At 46.7% G+C, this 18,524-nt stretch overlaps 1 long non-coding RNA gene across 1 annotated transcript; it reads right to left on the bottom strand.

The window, feature by feature from the left end:
• Positions 1–12,142: 12,142 nt before the first annotated feature.
• Positions 12,143–17,653, bottom strand: LOC112647127 (uncharacterized). The gene is made up of 3 exons (XR_003128111.3): positions 17,377–17,653; positions 14,882–15,006; positions 12,143–12,743 (listed from the first exon to the last, which is right to left on the bottom strand). It is a non-coding gene; the product is annotated as an uncharacterized LOC112647127 (long non-coding RNA).
• Between the last annotated feature and the right edge of the window lie 871 nt (positions 17,654–18,524).

Raw genomic sequence — 18,524 nt, 5'->3', positions numbered from 1 at the left:
TAGTAATCTTAAAGTTTGTATCTTGTAATTCCTATATCTAGCATCTCTGTGGGTCTGTTTCTGTTGCCTATTGGTTTTGTTAGTTTCCATTCCTGTCATCTTGTTTCCTCACATGCCAACTTATTTTCTTTTATTACATAATAGTCTTTGTAATTGAGCATTTGTTTATAGAATTAATCTGTGGCCTAGGATAACATTATCTTCCCCACAGAGGATTTACATTTGTCTCTGCCGTCAAGCCGTAATCACTTCAATCCAATTTAAAGACGATTCAAGAGTCTTAGTCCCTGCTGGGCCGCTCTGTTTCTGGTTCACTCATCCTCCTGATCACCAATCTCTCCCTGCCTGGCCCCACCCCCTTAGCTTAGAATTGGCAAAGTTCCCTAGTGGGAAAGTAGACCCAAAATGCTGAGCTTACTTTTTGGGCCTCACTCTCCTCTAGAGCCTACCCAGGTCATTCACTACCTTGTTGTTTTCTAATGCCTTCAAGTAGATGTTTTTATGTTTTCATCAGTTTTTCTCATTGTCCTCAACAAGATGATCAGTTCAAATTACCTTGTCCACCATTACTAGCTAGACATAGAAGTCTGTTCCATTTGTTTTGATAAACCTGGGGGGATATAAGTTATCATAATTTTATATTACATAAATGTGTACATAACTACACAATAACTTACATATTTTCTTGTTATGCTTTCTTATTATGATTGCTTTCTTATTACAAAAATTATACATTCTCACTGTCAAAAATTTAGAAAATAGGGATAAAAGGAAGAAAATAAAAATCACATATTAGTTCACCATTCTGAAATAGATTTCCTTATTTTCTTCTAATGCATATATACATTTTTAACAAAAATAAGACCACACTATACGTATTTTTTTAAAGATTTTATTTATTTATTCATGAGAGATACAGAGAGAGAGGCAAAGAACAGACGCAGAGGGAAAAGCAGGCTCCCCATGGGGAGCCCGATGCGGGACTTGCTCTCAAGACCCTGGGATCATGTTCTGAGCCCAAGGCAGATGCTCAACCACTGAGCCACCCAGGTGTCCCTTTAACAGAATTTATTCATTTAATATATCACAACATCTTGATAGCTTTATGGTATTCAAGTGTGTGTGTGTGTGTATATATATATATATATATATATATATATATATACCATAATTCATTTGAACAATTCTCTAAAAGTGTATATCAAAATTTTTCTAATTACTCATCATTGTAAAACCACTGTCACAAACTTTATTTTGTCAGATATTTGAACAGTTCATGATTATTTCCATAGGATAAATTCCTACAAGTGGAGTCGCTCTTCAAAAGCTAAAAAGCATTATATATATTGCCAGTTTGTCCTCAATGTACACTTCTCCCAACGGTGTTTGAGAGCAATATTGTTAAACTCCTAAAATCAGATTAGAACTTCCAAGAAATTATTTCCTTACCGACATAGGTAAGATTTTTGCCATTTTGAAGCAATTTTAAAAGGATTCTAAATGTTCTCTGTCCTGCCTTTTGCTATCATTGTGACTTAGATTTCTTCTTTGGTATGTAAAATAAGCCACTAGCTTGGGGATTGGAGGGATTTAGGGGCTTAGCATTGGAGACCAACCATTTTTAGGAGGGTGGGAGGGCTGTACAAAAGCTAGTAGTTTACTGAGGATCACCAGGGATAACGACTAACTTCCAGCCCACCAATGGCCAAAGTAGGGCTCCTCCTTCTGGTGGGTACTCACATACTCTCTATTAAAAAGCAGTTCAAGTAAACAAGCAAAATCTTATTTTTGGTAACTCAGAAATTAATATAATACCTAAGCAACACTCTAAAATAGACAAACTTTGAACTCCCCTGTACTAGCAAAGTCCAAACTCCTTAACAAAGCAAAGTCCAAACTCCTTAACAAATCTTTTTGAGAACTGACCTGTGCCCATCTCTCCTGCTTAGACTTTCTCCTCCACCTCATACTTTGACAGTAATAATGATCTCCTTTCAGTTCCCAGAAAGACCCATGTTTCTCTCTTCTTCTCCGCTATAATATGGATATAGTGTCCTTTGCATGGAATACCCTTTCTACTCTTCACTATCAACTCAACTTAACCTTCAAAGTTCAGCTCAGCAGTCACCCCCAAGAGGAAATTTCCTTTGACCCCCACAGCCTGGCATAGGAGTTACTCTTGTCTTATAGTACTCTCTATAGTTATCTCCACCACTCTACATGGCACTCCTCTGCTTACTTGTCAGTGTCACCCACTACATTAAGAACTCATGCTGTCATGGACTGCCTTCTTTCACATAATAATACCCTGAGTACTGCACTTGGGAAAATGCTCATTAAACTATTTTCTTCCCCCATAAACTTTCTTCCATTCATTCCCCCAAGTCCAGGACCTTCATTTTCTTTATTAAAGAAAATCAGGGGCACCTGAGTAACTCGGTCAGTTAAGCATCTGACTTTGGCTCAGGTCATGATCTCAGGATCCTGGGATAGAGCTCCACATCCAGCTCCCCTCTCAGCAGAGGGTCTGCTTGTCCCTTTCCCTCTGCCTCTCCCCCCACCTACCCCCCTGCCATGTTCTCTCTCTCAAACAAATAAATATAATCTTTTTTTTTTTTTTTTTTTTTTTTTTTTTTTTTTAAATATAATCTTTTAAGAAAAGAAAATCAACCTAATTGATTGTCACAATTAAGGTAACAGTGGGATGTGGTTGCATAACACTCTAGAATGATAAAACTGGGAGGGATATAGGTAATCACAAGCCATGTCCTTTATTTACATAACAAAGGAACCAAACTTCAGGGAGCTGAAGTGACTTGTTCAAGGTCATACTGCATTCTCAGGGCCAAAAATAGAATGAAAATACTAGTCTTCTGGTTTCTAAACCAATATGCTTCCCACTAAATTAAGGATCTTAGGAGTAGTGCCCAGAGGATCTAGTGCCCAGTAAGTATCTAGGAGCCCAGAGGAGATAGTGCTTAACTCGCAGAAAGGAATCTCTACTGGTGGGATGCTCAGATGCTATGGCCCACGTACTAGGGAAATGACTGGCATCTCTTATCCTATGCTACATATGTCTACCCAAACTGAGGAAAGGGAAACTCTACAATATTAACATGGAAAAAAAAAAGACTATGTTTCATTATATATTCTGTAAAGAAGATTTTGTTAATTATTGTACACCCTTATTAAGATGTTGAAGCCTAATCTTAGTCTTTTTGGAGACGGAGAAGTAGAAACACTAAGCTACACATACTCTTTAAAACTAGGTGTTGATTGTAATCAAAGTTGAGTTTCAAAACTGAGTTACTTTTCTTGGCTTACATGCTGTTGAAGAACTGCCCCATGGGAAATAGCAGATAATCCGTTTCTGAAATTATGATGACATAAGTTGATAAGTTAAAATCAACAAAGAAAAAAATAAAATCAACAAAGATATCTACCTGCCAAGTCTTCTATAATTCCAATTATATTATTTTTATATTTCTCTAAATATTATTAGAAAATAAGCTCGCAAAAAATATTGTATTACTAAGGTCCCGGCTTGGCAGGGGACAGTAGAGTATAGCGGTCAATATCATGGGCTCTGGAGCCAGACTGCCTTGAGTTTGGATCAGTAGCTCCAAGCTAACTTTGAGCAAATTGTTTAGTATCTCTGTGCCTGAGTTTTTTCACCTGGACAATAGAGATGTCAATACATGTTTAGTTGGCTGTTTTAAGGATTAAATGAGATAATACTTTGTAAAGTGCTTAGAACAATGCAAGGCAAGTAGTATGGCTTGGAGTCAGTTGTTTATAGGGGCTCTATAAATAAATGTGAGTTAAAAGTAATCAACAGACCCATGTGGGAACGGAGGCTAACGACTCGTGCCCGGAAATGCAAAACTCCTGCTTTTGAAATAATTTTGAAAAATAGAAATATCCTCCACTGACTCCTCATGATATTATGCCACAAGAGGCCCATGAAAGAAAACCTGATGAAATACAGGCATTAAATATTATCACGTAACTATCCATAAATTCTGGATCTCCACAAAGCAGTTCTTTCGCATCATAATTAAGGGTTTGAAAGTCAAATGATTTAAGTGCTAGTTTTAATTACCGCTTGGTGAACTTTAGTGTGTTAGAATTGTCACAACTTTCCTTAAGGATTACTCTGAAGCCAGGCAATACAGTGGGAAATTATTAACTCCTACTTTGGTACAGCAATTATCTGCATTACAAGGTTTATGCAATTAGCTGTTTAAGATGTCATTATATTTTGCCATCTGGTACACAGGAGTTTATGCATATGAACAGGCACGTGTTGAAGTGATTTTCACTATATGACTTGTTCTCAACCCAAGTCATCTCTCTAATGAGGGGAAGTTACCGTGCACCGTACATTAGTGGCAGGTGCACACTATCAAGCTTCATTTTCATTGAAGACCTTCATTTTTCCATTTTAAAGTATTCCGCACAAGTGCTGGGAAATTAATTAGTCGTTTGCAATTGAACAACGCCTGCAGACATGTTCCTCCGCAGTTAGAGGGGGGCACGGCTTCGCCTGGGGGCCACTCCTCCTCCTCTGCTTGCAAGAACCAGAGGTGAAAAGATCCAGGGCGCGAACCGCCGCGGTAGCCCGCCTCCCGCGGAAAGGGAAAGGGGGGCCCCCACCCCCGCCCCCACCCCGGGCAGGGCCCTCGGAGTCCCGCGGGGCCCCGCACAAACACTGCCCACCTGGAGGGCAGCGCGGCGGGAACGGGGCGGCGCGTCCCGGATCGGGCCCCCCGCGCCCCCGCCCCCCGCGCGGCCCGCAGCCGCCGCTCTCCCGGAGCGCGGGTCCCCGGCCGAAGCGCATTAAACGGCGCCCTCTGGTGTCCGCTAGCAGCCGCCGGGTAGGAAGGGGCGCGCCCGGGGGCCCGGCCACGCTTCACCCCGTTCCCACACTGCAAGGCCGCCTCGAAGGAGCGCCTGGCGCCGCCGGGCCGTCCGCGCGGGCACCAGCCCCGCCCCCCCCGCGGGCACCTGGGGGCGCAGCGACCCGGGGCGCGCCGGGCCCGGAGGGGACTTCGGCCTCCGCGCAGCAGCCGCGCCCGCCGGCCCGCCCCGCCCCGTCCCGCCCCGCCCCGCACCTGCCCCTCGGCCCGCGGCGGGGGAGCTCCCCGCAAGCCGGGGGGCCTGCGTGGGGGCGCCTCCTAGCCCCCCAGCCCCCCAGCCCCGCCGGGCTGCGTTCCCCACCCGGGGAGGCTCGCGGACCCCGCGCGGGCACCGCAGCCGCCACGGCCCGCGCTGCCCCTCGAGCTAGGCCCGCTGCTTCCTTTGGGGGAGTAGGGAGGCGCCAGGCGCGAGTCACGGGGCCCCCGGCTTCCCTAAGACACGTTGCCCCCCAGGCACACACCCCCCAGTTGTCCCCTCACCCCCCCCAGCACACACCCCCAGCACACACACCCCAGCACGCACGTGTTCCTCTTTCCCAGTCCTGTACCACTAAGGGAGCCCAGGTTCCGCCCCCGCGGTTGTGGACGGAAAGCTTTTGACCACGGGGAAGTGTGGGTTTGTTAGAGCTAAGGCGAGAAGGTGGCCTCCCCAAGCCTTTTGTTTGGCCTCTCTGACTGCAGAGGTATCCTTTCCCCCTTTTATATTTGGGGCCTGAGGGTGACAGCTGGGGGATGGACCGAGGGAGGAGAATCTGGCTGAACCTGCTCTTTTTTCTGTCGTTATTTTTGCGCCAGCCTTTGTTGTGGGGGATGGACGGGAGGGAGAAAGAAGTGAGGGTAGGTTGGATGCCTTACAAGCAATCCACGGATAGTTCCAGATAGACAACAGACCCGACCTATAAAACCCTGAACCAGGCACCAGCAGTGACTGAGAATGGAAGTAGGAATTTGCAAGGTGATTAGAGACAACAGGATTCAAAAAAGGGATAAATTGCTTTGATTAAATATTCAAAGGGTGCAGCCAGGATGAATGTACAAATAAAGGGTGAGTAAAACTACACTGGCCTATTGGAGTGTCCGAATTTTTGTACCTGGGTGTCCCAGCAAGTGAACTGGAGATTAGAAGTGGTTCTGTGTAGGCTCAGGACAGGAAACAGATACTTAATAAAGGTTGAGATGATGGTGCCAAGAAAAAGAGCCAATCATTCCTGTTGGAAGAGAAAGTTGGACAAGCACGTTGAGGCCAGATTGAGAAGGCTGTGGGGCTGGAAACTGAGTGAAGAAAATAGGAAAACATGTGCTTTCAAGCCAGACTGGACCAGGTCTAAATCTCATCTGTCCCTCTTACCATTTGTAATTATGAGGCTCTGTTCCATTCTGTGAAATGGGATAACTGTGCTGCAATGTTTCTGAGGATTGCATGGGTCAAATAAGACAATGTCCTTGGCCTAAACACATTCAGTGTTAATAAAGCCCTATCTTCTCTACCAATATTTCAGAATTGCTCCCATGATCTCTAGGCTTCTTTCAGGCATCTTCAAAGGTTCTTCAAATAAACACGTGGCTGTGTCCCCTCTTGTTTAAATTTAGTCAGACAGGCCACCTGGGTGGCTCAATGGTTGAGCATCTTGCCTTTGGCTCAGGTCATGATCCCAGGGTCCTGGGATCAAGTCCTGCTTCGGGCTTCCTGCAGGGAGCCTACTTCTCCCTCTGCCCATATCTCTGCTTCTCTGTGTGTGTGTGTGTCTTCCATGAGTAAATAAAATCTTTTTAAAATAAATAAATAAATGAATTCAGTCAGACCTGTTGTCTCCAGACACTCAAGAGTCCATGCTATACTACTATCATTTGTAGCTTCTAAGTTCCTTGAAAATACTGCTTTTTACTCCAGGCTTCTAATCATTGACTTTCTGAGCAAACATCCCATCAGATGGGCCATCTAACGCCAGTAATATGTAATGTCGCTTATTAGACTTTCACCAATGGCTTTGGCAGAAAACTCAACACTCCATGATCAGGAACAGCAGTTCAGCTTCTCAAGCTCCTACACCTGTCTGTTGTAAAAAGCTATCCAATTGTATTAAGTATATGCTTTCCCAGAGCTGAGCCTGGGAAACACAGAACAACCTCTGACCTGCAATTGACTTGGGGAGATACCCATAGTCGGAAGTCCTAAGTCTGGGACTGAGGAAAGTCAAGACTAAGGAGTTTCAAAGTGACTTACATATCACATCTGTCCTTTCATAACTAAAAAGAGCCCTGGATTGCTCACTGTTGGGAGAAGGATACCAAAAAGAAGTAGCCAAGATTTCCAGATATACACCCATTCACACGCTTGGGCTGATCAATATGTATTTCCATGGCAGAGTTCATCTCAGCATATAAAATGGGTGTCTCAAGTAGAGTGTTATCTCTTATAAATGTGGGTACACATGTGATTGTGCAAAATGAGGCCATAAGCCATAGTTCTCAACTTTCCTAAAGTCTTTTCTCCATTCATTTATATAACTATATCTAAAGATAATGAATTAGTAACATTAAAATTCTCGGATGGGGACGCCTGGGTGATTCAGGCCATTAGGTGTGGACTCTGGATTTTGGCTCAGGGCATGATCTCAGGGTCATGAGAGCAAGCCCCACATGCGGCTCCATGCTCAGCAGGGAGTCTGCTTGTGATTCTCTCTCTCCATCTCCCTCTGCCCCTCCCCCCTCAAAGAAATAAATCTTCAACAAAATTCTAGGATAAAGATAGTAATTTCAGAAGGAAATATTTCAGCTCAACATTTGAGCTAGTATATGTGTTCTTTGAACATTTAGCCCATCATTTTATTATAACAGCACTAAGAGTTCCAGAGAATAGAAGAGAGGTTTCTACCCTAAAGCTTAGACTATAAACTCTGCTATATCTCTGTTGGTACCTAGAACACTATGGAACATGTAAAATACATTCCACAAATATGTATTGGTTTCAACAGATTTTTCTTCTTATCTAATGCCAGACTGGTCCCCAACAGCTACCAATCCAAAGCCACCTGACCTTAAATTTGATAACTTTATGCTGTTAGTTACACAGTGGGGCTTTCCTGCTTAAGAATCTCCTGTGGCATCTGTTTCAAAATGAAAATCTATTATGTTATTAGAAACAATGTATAGAAGCTGAAGGTGAAATGCAGTTAAAGTCTGAGGTAGTGATAATACATTCGCAAGCAGAGTCAGCATGGCTGGGCCCAGTAGGAAAAAGATGAAAGTGGGAGGCACATGTTTACATCCAATGCCCCAAACCAAAGCATTTTATCACTTAACTCTCAGGCCTTTTGTATATTTAGTTATTCTCAGGTGTGAAAGGGAGTTATTCTGGAGAGGAATGATGGTTTGAGTTGGTACTTACGTAGGTAAGAAGAAAGAGGACTAATGAGTAATTGCTACACAATGGAAAAATGAAAGCCATGAAAGGAATATAATTCTCCCTAAACAGTCCAGCCCTTTCATCATAAAGTGTTGCTATTACACGGACACAAACCAGCAAAAATATTTAATGTACAAAAATACTTACTGTTAATAATTTTTACAACCAAATCAACAAAGCACTGTCTCCCAAGGTCCAATGCCACGATTTGGCAATAACCACATTACACTCAACTTCTCAGTGTAATGGCATTTGTTATAATGAGATTTGGTTGATTCAGTCATATTTATTTAATGTTATACACACTTATAAAAATATAAATCAGCTCATTCTTTGGCCTCTCCCCAAACCCCTTTGTCCCCTTCTTCGACCATCGATGTTTCAGTAGGAAACATTGTCATACTTTACCATTACTAAGGCTATAAACGCCATCCATTTTCTATAGGTGCAATGTGTCAAAGACACCAAGGTGACCGCTTCTCCTGCCTGACCTTCCTAGATAGCTTTTTAAAGTGCCCTAAAGCTAGCTGGAACCATCCTAAGTTGTGGTGTAACAAAAGGTATCTAGATGTGTAGTCAGAAGATCTGGGCTCTGCATGATCAGGCTCCACCACTTCTTTGTGAAGTCTCTGAACCAATATTTCCTTTTCTGTGATGAGAGAACTTGAAGTTTTAGCTCATAGAGGTTTTGTGAGAATGACATGAGACTTATGATGTAAAATTGTTTAATACAGGAACCAAGCACATAGGACAATATAAATTGACATTAAAGGAGGATTCTGAAATATCTGAAATAAGAAAAGAAAAATTTAAGTAATCTCTATGCCCAATGTGGGGTTTGAACTCATGACCCAGAGATCAAGAGTCACATACTCTACTGACTGATTCATCCAGGTGCCCCGGAATATAAAATTTTTAAGTAGAAATAAAAAGAAGATGAACCAACTATGCCTCATATCCTTATGTCTTATTTCCTCATCTTTAAAATGGGGATAATGCTTATTATATAAGGTGGCAAAATGTTTTTAATTAAATGAGGTACTACTAAGTGGTAATAGTAAGTGATCCACAAATAGGTTATTATTTGTCTGTGAGAAGGGGATTAGCTAGAGAGTAGTTATTAAAACCTCCACTAACCCATCCTTCTATCCTAATCAGACACTCAAGCCTCTTTGGCTCTCTTTATCTTCTTCTAAGGCCCTAATCTTTGAGGAACAGAAAGCAGCTAGCCAAAGTCTTGTATGTTAGATTTCTTAGGATAAAAAAAAAAAGTTTTCATATTAGAAATAGATGAAAACTCCCTGCAAGGCACCTATATTTTCTCAGTACATTATTTCATTTAATTCTCACAAGGACCCCGTCAGAAAGATATGTCCCTCCCGCCGCCCCCCTTCCTAAAGTACAGCATCTCTGTGAAACCTTTTGTAAGCTGAAATGGTGTCAAGCAAAGAGGCGATTATCATTATATTCTTTGGAAAAATTGTAGTACTCCCAAACCCGAAAAATGAGCTCTCCTAGACTCTTCTCACACCTTAGCACACATCCTGCTATGGGATGCACAAAATAAATCAAAATAAAGCACGGATACTCACAGATCAAAGCTTTGGCAGCTTGATGCTGAGATGCTGAGTGTAGTTCTGGGGGCAAGAGCTTGGCGGCGCCACTCTGGCGGCTGGGGGTGGGGAGGGGAGAAAAAGGGGGCTCTGTCTCTATAATGATCAGCTATTGCTAGTTTTGCTTTTTCCTAAGAGCAAGAGTCCTCTTCCATTTCTTTCTGTTTCCAAAAACAGGTACCAAGCTAGGTTTTTCATGAAGTGGCTGAAACTTGTGAAAAGCAGGGGAGACCTGTACCACCACAATTCCCCCTTTTAAAGGATGAGGACACCCAGACTCGGAAAGATTAAAAGATTAAGTAGCTCCCCCAAGGCCGCACAGCTACCCTCCTCTAACATGCTGCACTCCAGGAGACCAGCCTAGGAGGAGATACTTCTTTCGTAGTGCAATAACCCAATTCCTGTATCTACCCCCACCCCCAGCTCCCCACTCCCCAAAAGTTCATTCTCAGTGCCCTAAGGACGCTCGCTGCCAACAGAGCCGTAGCTCTGGAGCACGGAACTCCCTGCCGCCGAAAGCTGGCTCTGGACTCCGCAGGCCCCGCTCCGAGGGCCGCGCACAGGGCGGGCGGCTCCCTCTCCCTCCTGCTACCCGGAGCTGCCTGTAGGTGGCGCCCTGACTCGCGCGGGGGAACTTGCAGACCCAGGACGCGGGTCTCTAACTGCCTCCCCTAAAGGCCAATTAAAATAGTCCCTTGGCTAGAGTTTTGCAAAGGAACCTTGGCAAGGCGGCCGTGCCCCCCACCCCACCCGCCGCCCGGGTCTCTTCTCGTCCCCGCTCCCCGCCGCCCCCCACTCGGGGCTGGCGCGCCGGGCGAGCAGTTAGCCTGCGCTTCCTCCGAGGCAGGGCTCCGGCGCCGGATCTCCAAGCGCCCTGGGCCGAGCCAGCCGCCCCTGGGTGGTGCCCCGATCCCGGGGGCCTCGGGCCTGCCCGCTCCGCTCCCGTCCCGCACCCCCCTAGGCCGGCAGCTGTGGCGGGGGTGGAGGGACCGGGGGGAGTGTGACCCCGTGAGTGCTGGGCGGGGCGGGGCAGCTTTAAAAACTTCTGAAAGGCCTCGTTCAAAGCCTCAAAGAACAGAACTTGGGCCGGAAGGCGGTTTCCACGGAGGGGCCTTAAAGGGGGCGGGGGTGCACCTGCAGGGCCATGAGCTCCCCTGCCTGGGAAGGGGGGGCGGGTACCCTCGAGGCCTGAGGCCCCCCGCCCCGCGCTCGCCGCCTGGCCTCGGCCTCCTCCCCCCACACACCCCCCCCCCAGCCCCAAGCTCTCGCCCCCTCGGGGGAGGGAGCCCGGGGGCCCCTCCCGGGGCCCTGCGCTTTCATCCTCCCTGCGGGAAGGCCGGGCGGCGGGGTGGGGTGGGGGTGGGGGGCTGCTTGGCCCGCGGGCTCCGCAGGGTCTTCCTTCCCTCCAGCCCCTCCCTAGGAAACCGAGATTTTGCAGCAAAGTTGAATTCCCGGATTTCAATCCCAATCCAGCCGGGGGTGGGGAGAAGGCAGAGCAAGTGGGCAACGCGAGGCAGGGAATGTTCCCAGTTGACACCCCACCCCAGCCCCCATAAAAGTCACTGGGGAGGAAGGGAAGGAAGGGAGAGCAGGAGGAGTGGCTCGCGCTGGGGGGCGGGGAGGGGGTGGCCAGGGTCGCGTGACAGCGCGGATCGGAGAGTGGCCCCGGCGGGGTCGCGAGTCGCCGCCGTCGCTGGGCGCCCTGGGGGTGCCATCTGGGGGCAGATGCGGAGGGGCCGCGGGCCAGGGCCTCTGGACGGCAGGCAGGGAGCGGACGCCGTCCCTCGCGGGCCCAGGAGAGACGCGCTAAGGGGATTTCCATTAGTATCGCATTATGGGGATCATCGTCCTCCAAAGTCCTTCCTATAGAGGCTCTTGAATGAATTAGGTAAATGGTTTGCTCCATTTGTAGTTTCTGGAGAAGACATTTTCTCCAGGACTTTTGAAACTGAGCGCTTTAGGTCCTAGGTCCCTCTAGGAGGGTTTCCACCACGGGCGGACTCCTTTGGGGAGAACTGCCCAGTGGGTTAGTGAGGACAGGAGGGGGGAGGGAGACGTGCAATCGCAAGAAGCTGCACGATTTAGTTAAGGAGGAAAAATAGCTACGGAAAATGCGGTAGCTAAAAAATAACCTACGTAAAGTTTATTACTTTGCTTAGAGTCCTCTTCCTTGATCTGAGCAAATAAAATACAGGAGAGTTGGGTGGTGGTGGTGTTTTTCCAATTAGCGTTTATTACACTTTCTCAAAGAACTTGAAAGAACTAGTTTGGTGAAGTTTAGGAACAATAGTGGCTGTCATTACAAGCGGCAAAGATGCAGTGAACAGACCGGTAGATTCCCGAAGAGTTTGGTTGCAACATTAACTCTCAATTTTAGTGTCTACTTTATATATGTATATATAATGGGGTGATGTTTTTATTAACTCACTTCAGGAGGTAGGGAACACTGAGAAGGAAAGAGACCGAAGGAAAACTAGAGCAATGGAAACAAAAAGAGAGAGGCGAGTTTAACTCTAAGAGTCTGGTCTTCAATGAGTCCCCAGCCCAAGTCAAATGCACCGCACATTTCTGGTAGCGTTAAGTTTATCCGGAATATCGGTGGGCCTGGTCTCTGTGCGCTTCCTAAGAAAGGACAGGCTTAAACAAAATGTTTTTCCTTTTGTGAAGGTCTAGCTCTTTGCTTTATTAGGTAGCCCAAAGGAAAAACGGATCCTCCCGATCTGATCTCCGGTGGGCTGCTTTAAAATCTGCAGGTGTGCGCAACATCCCTAACGCCACCGGCATCCTCGGCGCTGGAGGCCAGACCTGCTGGTCAGAGAAACAGAAGACTGGGCTGCGGTGTGTCCCGAGTACCCTGCCCTGGCACTTGAGCAGGCAAGGACTGGCATGTTGAAACTATCCTCCTGATGTTAGCAAAGCTAAGAGATCGGGTTTCCTACAAACTTGGCCACTTTGCCCCCCAGCATTCTCCATATACAGGATGAAAGGAACATTTTTATCCCTAAGGCTAAAATGTAGCCTTTAAAACACTCCTAGGATAGGGTTGAAAGCATGTCAAGGGCTCAAAAGCAAGCTTGTGTTGCACACAGGGCAAGTGCAACTTATCATGCTAAACAGCAAGAAACTTTGTAAAAGTTAGAATGGCCATTCAAAGAGACAGTTTGAGAAGGTGCTACAAAATAGTCGAGTAACCACAAGAGGACCAGAAATACTTGGGGGATGTATGTGTGTGTTCCCAAAGGCAGGGGAGTTGAGATTTGGTGTACTGTGTTTAGATGTTTTAAAGTTTATGGGAAGCAGTCCTTATCTTCACCCTCATGAAGCTGGCAGGTGATACTTCCCCGGCAAAAGACTCAGTGATTTGTTCCCCCCGCCCACCCACCCAGAGTTATGGGGTCCAAGACCTTTATAAAATCTGAGAAATCACAAAACTAACAAAATCTGCAGTTTTTTTTCTTGAGTTCATGACACAAAACAGAAACCTTCAGCTCAAAAATAATGAGGGTGGTGATTTCTCTTAGAAACTCCAACAAAAGTTTGTGGAGATAAGAGCTGTGTTAGGCCCACTCTGTGGGGTGAGGGCTCAGACAACAAACTGGCACAAGCACCTAACTTCACCTGCGCTGGCACCCACACTCCCATCCTGAGTCCACAGACTGCCAGCTAAAGAATGAGAACTTGTGCACTTCGTGTGTTTAAGGAGCAAGGCTTCTCACACACACACACACACATAACAGGGTCCAAACACCCACAAAACACAAAGGGGGGAAGACCTAACTTTGGCTGTTGAGGGGAAAGGTTACCGGAAGAAAAAGTCTGGAGACTTCCAGAAAGCAGTGCAAAGAGCCTTGGAGGTCTACAACCTGTCGGCTCCAGCGGCAGTCACTACATTCTCCCGGCCCCAGGGTCCCACAATGATCAGGGCTTTGGTTCAAAAGTTGGAAACTGCGGTTTTTAATTGGGGCTCGGTCCTGCCTTTCCCCCCTTCCTCTTTAGCGGCTCCTCTCTATAAGCGGATTTGCTTTTCCATGCATCGCTGGCAAGTCGCTTTTAGGAAACCTTGCCTCTGCAAAACCTTTTAAACGTGGTAATATATTGCAGTCTTATTAAGTCGCCTCCAGAAGTGTGTGAAAGGAGCTCTGTTTTCCTGAAAGATTCAGGAACTCGACTATCTGACCAAGGACTCAGCCGGGCCCAAGGAAGGTTTGGATTGATTCCACTCTATACTCATGTGAAAGTAGCTTTTTTTGTTTTTGGTTTTGCTGTTTGGTCTGGCTTGGTTTTTTAACGCCTAGGAGATTTTAAAGTCACACAATACTCTCCTCAAAAGGAAAAAAAACATTGAACTTGTTCCCTTCATTAGAAGACACCCCCCCCCCCAAAGTCCCTTAGGGAGAAGGGGCTGCTGAGGTGGTGGGACCACGGATTAATAAGGGGAACTAGGCCGTCCCGGGCCAAGTTCCCGGGGCCAGAAGACACTGAGGGGAGGGACGAAGTTTCTCACAGGTCGCCACTAGGGCAGGGGGCCGGTGCAGAGAGCCCCTGCTAAGGTTCGGTGGTGCTGGGCATCCGATCTTTCTGCCAGGACAACTTGCCCGGGAGCCCCGCGGGTTTCGGCTTCCACCAGGAAAGTAAGGGTCGCTTCTGCCGCGCCGCCCCCTTGTTCCCCCAGGGCTGCGCGAGGCGGGTGCGGAGGAGGGGGCGCCGGGGGTCAGCTCGGGGCCTCGAGGGCGGCGCCGGGCCGCTGCGCCCCGCACCTTGGCCTCCACCTCCCGGGGCCTCGCGGTCGTGACCTTGCCCGGCGGTCCCGCGCCTCCCGCCTGGTCCTTCCACCTGCCCTCGCCCCCGTCCCTCTCCAGGCCCGCAATGCGGGATCCCCGTCGTCCCGGTTGGTGCTGATGGAGCGCACAATTTAATTTATTTACTCTCAATTTGCCCAGTACCTTTGAAGCTGGTAAAGTCCGCGGTCCACTAGGGACTGGGATCAGGGAAGTCGTCCCCCGGACGCCAGACGTCTCGGAAAGGTCTGCGAGGCCAGACGACGCACGGTCTCTGGATGCTAAGTTGACTGCGGGTGGGGAGGAAAGGAAGTCGCCAGATTTCTCACCTTTGGCTCCGGAAAGTTTTGAAAATATAGGTACCATGGGTTTCCTCCCTGGCACCTTACAGGGACTGTGTAGGAGAAGGGATGTGCGCTTGTGATAACGCTGGAGGGGTGGGAGTCTTCACCTGCTGAAGTTTCATTCCGCCCCCACAAAGGGAAGGAAGAAGGCAAGCAGGTGGAGTAGAAGGCAGCGCACCCTCTTTTAGGGATGCATTTATTTGGGATATTGTGTTCATCAAGCTGACCAAGGATATCTGGAGCACTCACGCTAGCGCTTGGAAACAATCAACTTTTCTCCCAGCGCTCTCAGTGAGGCGCTTTCTGTCCCAAATTGAACTTAACCCCGGGCGCCTGTAGCCCTCTAAACTTGATGTCCCGGCCACTCTGGGGCGTCCCAGGCCTGCCAGCTTGGTCTCTGCGTTGGCCCTTGGTGGAAGAGTTAGTGCACCAGGGCTTCAGGTGGCACTGGAGGAAAGAAGTGGGACATGACTTTCCAACAAGCAGAGAACTGAGCCAGCACCTATCTTGTTCTGGAAAAACACCTAATCTCCACTTCCTCTATAAAGCTTAACTGCAGCTCGCCTCCAATCCCAAATTGCAAACACTAGTGGAATTCCTCCCTGAAGCATTCCATGCCTATGACCCTTCCTAAAGCCTCGTTCAAGTCTTCACTCTGGGGGTCATTAAGAGAGGAGAGAAATCCAGGATGTCGCTTTTCCCCTTTAAACTAATAATCACACAAAGGGAGCACGCCAGAGATTTGGGGTTGTTTTGACTTCATAGTTCAATGACAGAGGCTAGGCCTAAGGTAACAAGTTGTACCCGAAAGAGTATCACAACAGAAACAGGAGCTGATGCCTTAGAAACTTCTCTCCAAAGGGGGAAAGAAAAAAACAAAAACAAAAACAAAACTTGGCTTCCTCCCACCTGCATAGTCAAAACACACATTAGTAAGTATACATTCAACATATAGAGCCAATGTTACATATTTGCATTTATCTGATCAAGTGGAGAATTCTCCAGTTTCCCAACTACTGTATGTATGGGAATGGAGTTTTGGTAGGGAATGTTCTGGCCTATTCTTAATAATAATAAAGACTGCTGAGCTCCTCGCTTTAAGCTGACATAAAAGCCAGATAAAATAAAGTGCTTAGAGGCCTTAGTTGAAATCCAGGAGCAGCTCAAAGATTCCTCTATTATATCTAACGTTGCTTTCCCTGTGTTTACATTAGAGTCATAATAACCTCTAACATTTATTGAGCTGTTTGTTACATGTGCCATGCTCTGTTCCAAGCACTTTAATATGATAACTCATTTAATCCTGACAACAGCCCTATGAATTAGTTGCCGGTATAATCCCCATTTTAGAAATGTGGGAAACTGAGGCACAACTAAAGCAAATAATATGCCAATGATTACTCATCTAGTGCATTCCAAAACTAGCTAATGGTTTGGCTCTAGCACCTACACTCTTGACCACTCACTAGAGAGATAAAGGGGGGTGCCAAACAGTGGCCCCTGCCTGTCTCTGCTTAGAATTGTTTTCTGAAAAAGTAGATGGGGAGCAATTAATCCTATTAATTCAGTAGATCTAGACAGCCAATCTGGTACAGAAGAATTCTTACCCACTAAAAAGTTATGCTTTCTGAATTATCCAAGCATTTAATACATTTCATATACAGATTACAAGTAAACAAGAATACTGAAAAGTGTTCCAGTCTCAAAATCCTTTTGGCTGACCCTTTCTTCTCCCCTCCCCTAAAAAAATATATATAATTACAAGATTACATTGTCATTCTCAAAGAGCACTCATTATATGCTATATATACTTGGACAATAGCAGCTCTTAATATAGACACAATCTTTATTGTTAAGGACTCAGGCATACTGGACTCATCACTTTCATCACCACCAGTCTTAACAGATGCCACCTGAAGAATGTGACCTCTTTTTCTCTCTATATTAATACATCCCCCACCCCATCATCATTCCCTCCTAAATAGAATCATGGAGTGTCTGTGTGTGTGTGTGTGTGTGTGTGTGTGTGTGTAGGGTGGAAACATAAAACACAAAACTTAGAAAGCATATCATTTACCGCCTGCGATTTTACAGGAGAGAAAAGAAGGCCATAAGGAAAGAGATTTGCCCAACCTCACACTCCATTGTGTCTGAGACCCAGGTCTCCCCGCTCCAGCTCAAACCTCTTCTCCCAAACCAAACTGACCGCTAGAGCTCATAAAGATATTTAGATCAAGAGCACGCTTAAAAAAAAAAAAAAAAAAGTTTTAACAACCCTTTTTTGACCCAAGATATATAAAGAAGGGGCTGTCTTACGCCTTTCTTCCTTTCAGATGTGTTCCTGGAATGTCTTCACCAGATGTTTACCCAAGAAATTACAGTCGCTGAGTCTTCAACATGTGCGTGCATTTTAAAAGCAGCATTTTAGATCTGAACCCAGTTAATGATTTTCTTTTCTTTCTTTTATAAAAAAAAAAAAAAGAAGAAGAAGAAAAGAAAGAAAAAGAAAAAGTAAAAGGGGGTGTGTGTGCGTTTTAGTTTTGCCTGCAAGTGCTCCGGGTCTTTACAGAGTCTGCGTTAACGTCACTCACTTTCACTCTGGGACGTGCTAGTCTCACAGTCTAGTTTTGTTCAGACTTTATTTTGCTCCAAGCTGCATTACAAGCCACTTGTCCACGCTGCACAAGGTGGGGGCAGGGGGTTGGGGTGACGGGCCCTTTTGCTCTTTTGCCCCCTTGGTGCGCGTGAAGCCACCTGGAATCCTTGCACTGGGCTCTGCGCGCGCGCACACACGTGTACCATGCATGTGTGGGGCCCATGGATCCGTGTATACGCGCGTTGGTGATTTAAAGTGACAGGACCGAGAGCTGGACTGGAGCAGTGAATTATTTTGCGTGATAAATCAACTTGATTGTCTCCGCACTGTACTTCCATTATTCACCCGAGTGCTCGGTGGTTACGGCGGACGTGCACTGCGGCAAAAATGTCCTCGGAGCCGCTAATTTTGTGGCCACTGCGGCGGCTGCGGCGGCGGCGCGGGGGCGCGATCACGGATTGATTTTTCAAGATCACGTCTCCTTCAGTGCAACTCGCCAAATCGAATCGAGTTGACTGCAGAAGCCTCACTGGATGCATGTGGATTGGGTTTTGTACCTGAGATTTTTTTTTAAATACTTGTTCTTTGGAGGGAGGAGCCGAGCTGTTGGTGCAAGAAGGGAGATGTACCTTTTCTGTTTTATTTTCCTTTTAGGCTCTTAAAAAAAAAAAAAAAATTGAAAATGGCTACCAGCGCTTCCTCAGGACTGGGGAGGCCAGACCTTTTGCAGATAGGGAGATGATGCTTTAAATGGTCTTCTCCCCCCACCCCTTCCCTCCCTCCCTCACCCCCATCCTCCTCCTGTCAGCTCTGCGACAGCAGGAGAGAAAAATGGTCCTAGGCTCTTGTGCGGGTCGTTTGTCCTCGC

This window comes from Canis lupus, chromosome 5 (genome assembly GCF_003254725.2).
Source record: "Canis lupus dingo isolate Sandy chromosome 5, ASM325472v2, whole genome shotgun sequence".
In the NCBI taxonomy this organism is placed as follows: domain Eukaryota; kingdom Metazoa; phylum Chordata; class Mammalia; order Carnivora; family Canidae; genus Canis; species Canis lupus.
This window is presented reverse-complemented; position numbering and strand designations above follow the sequence as displayed.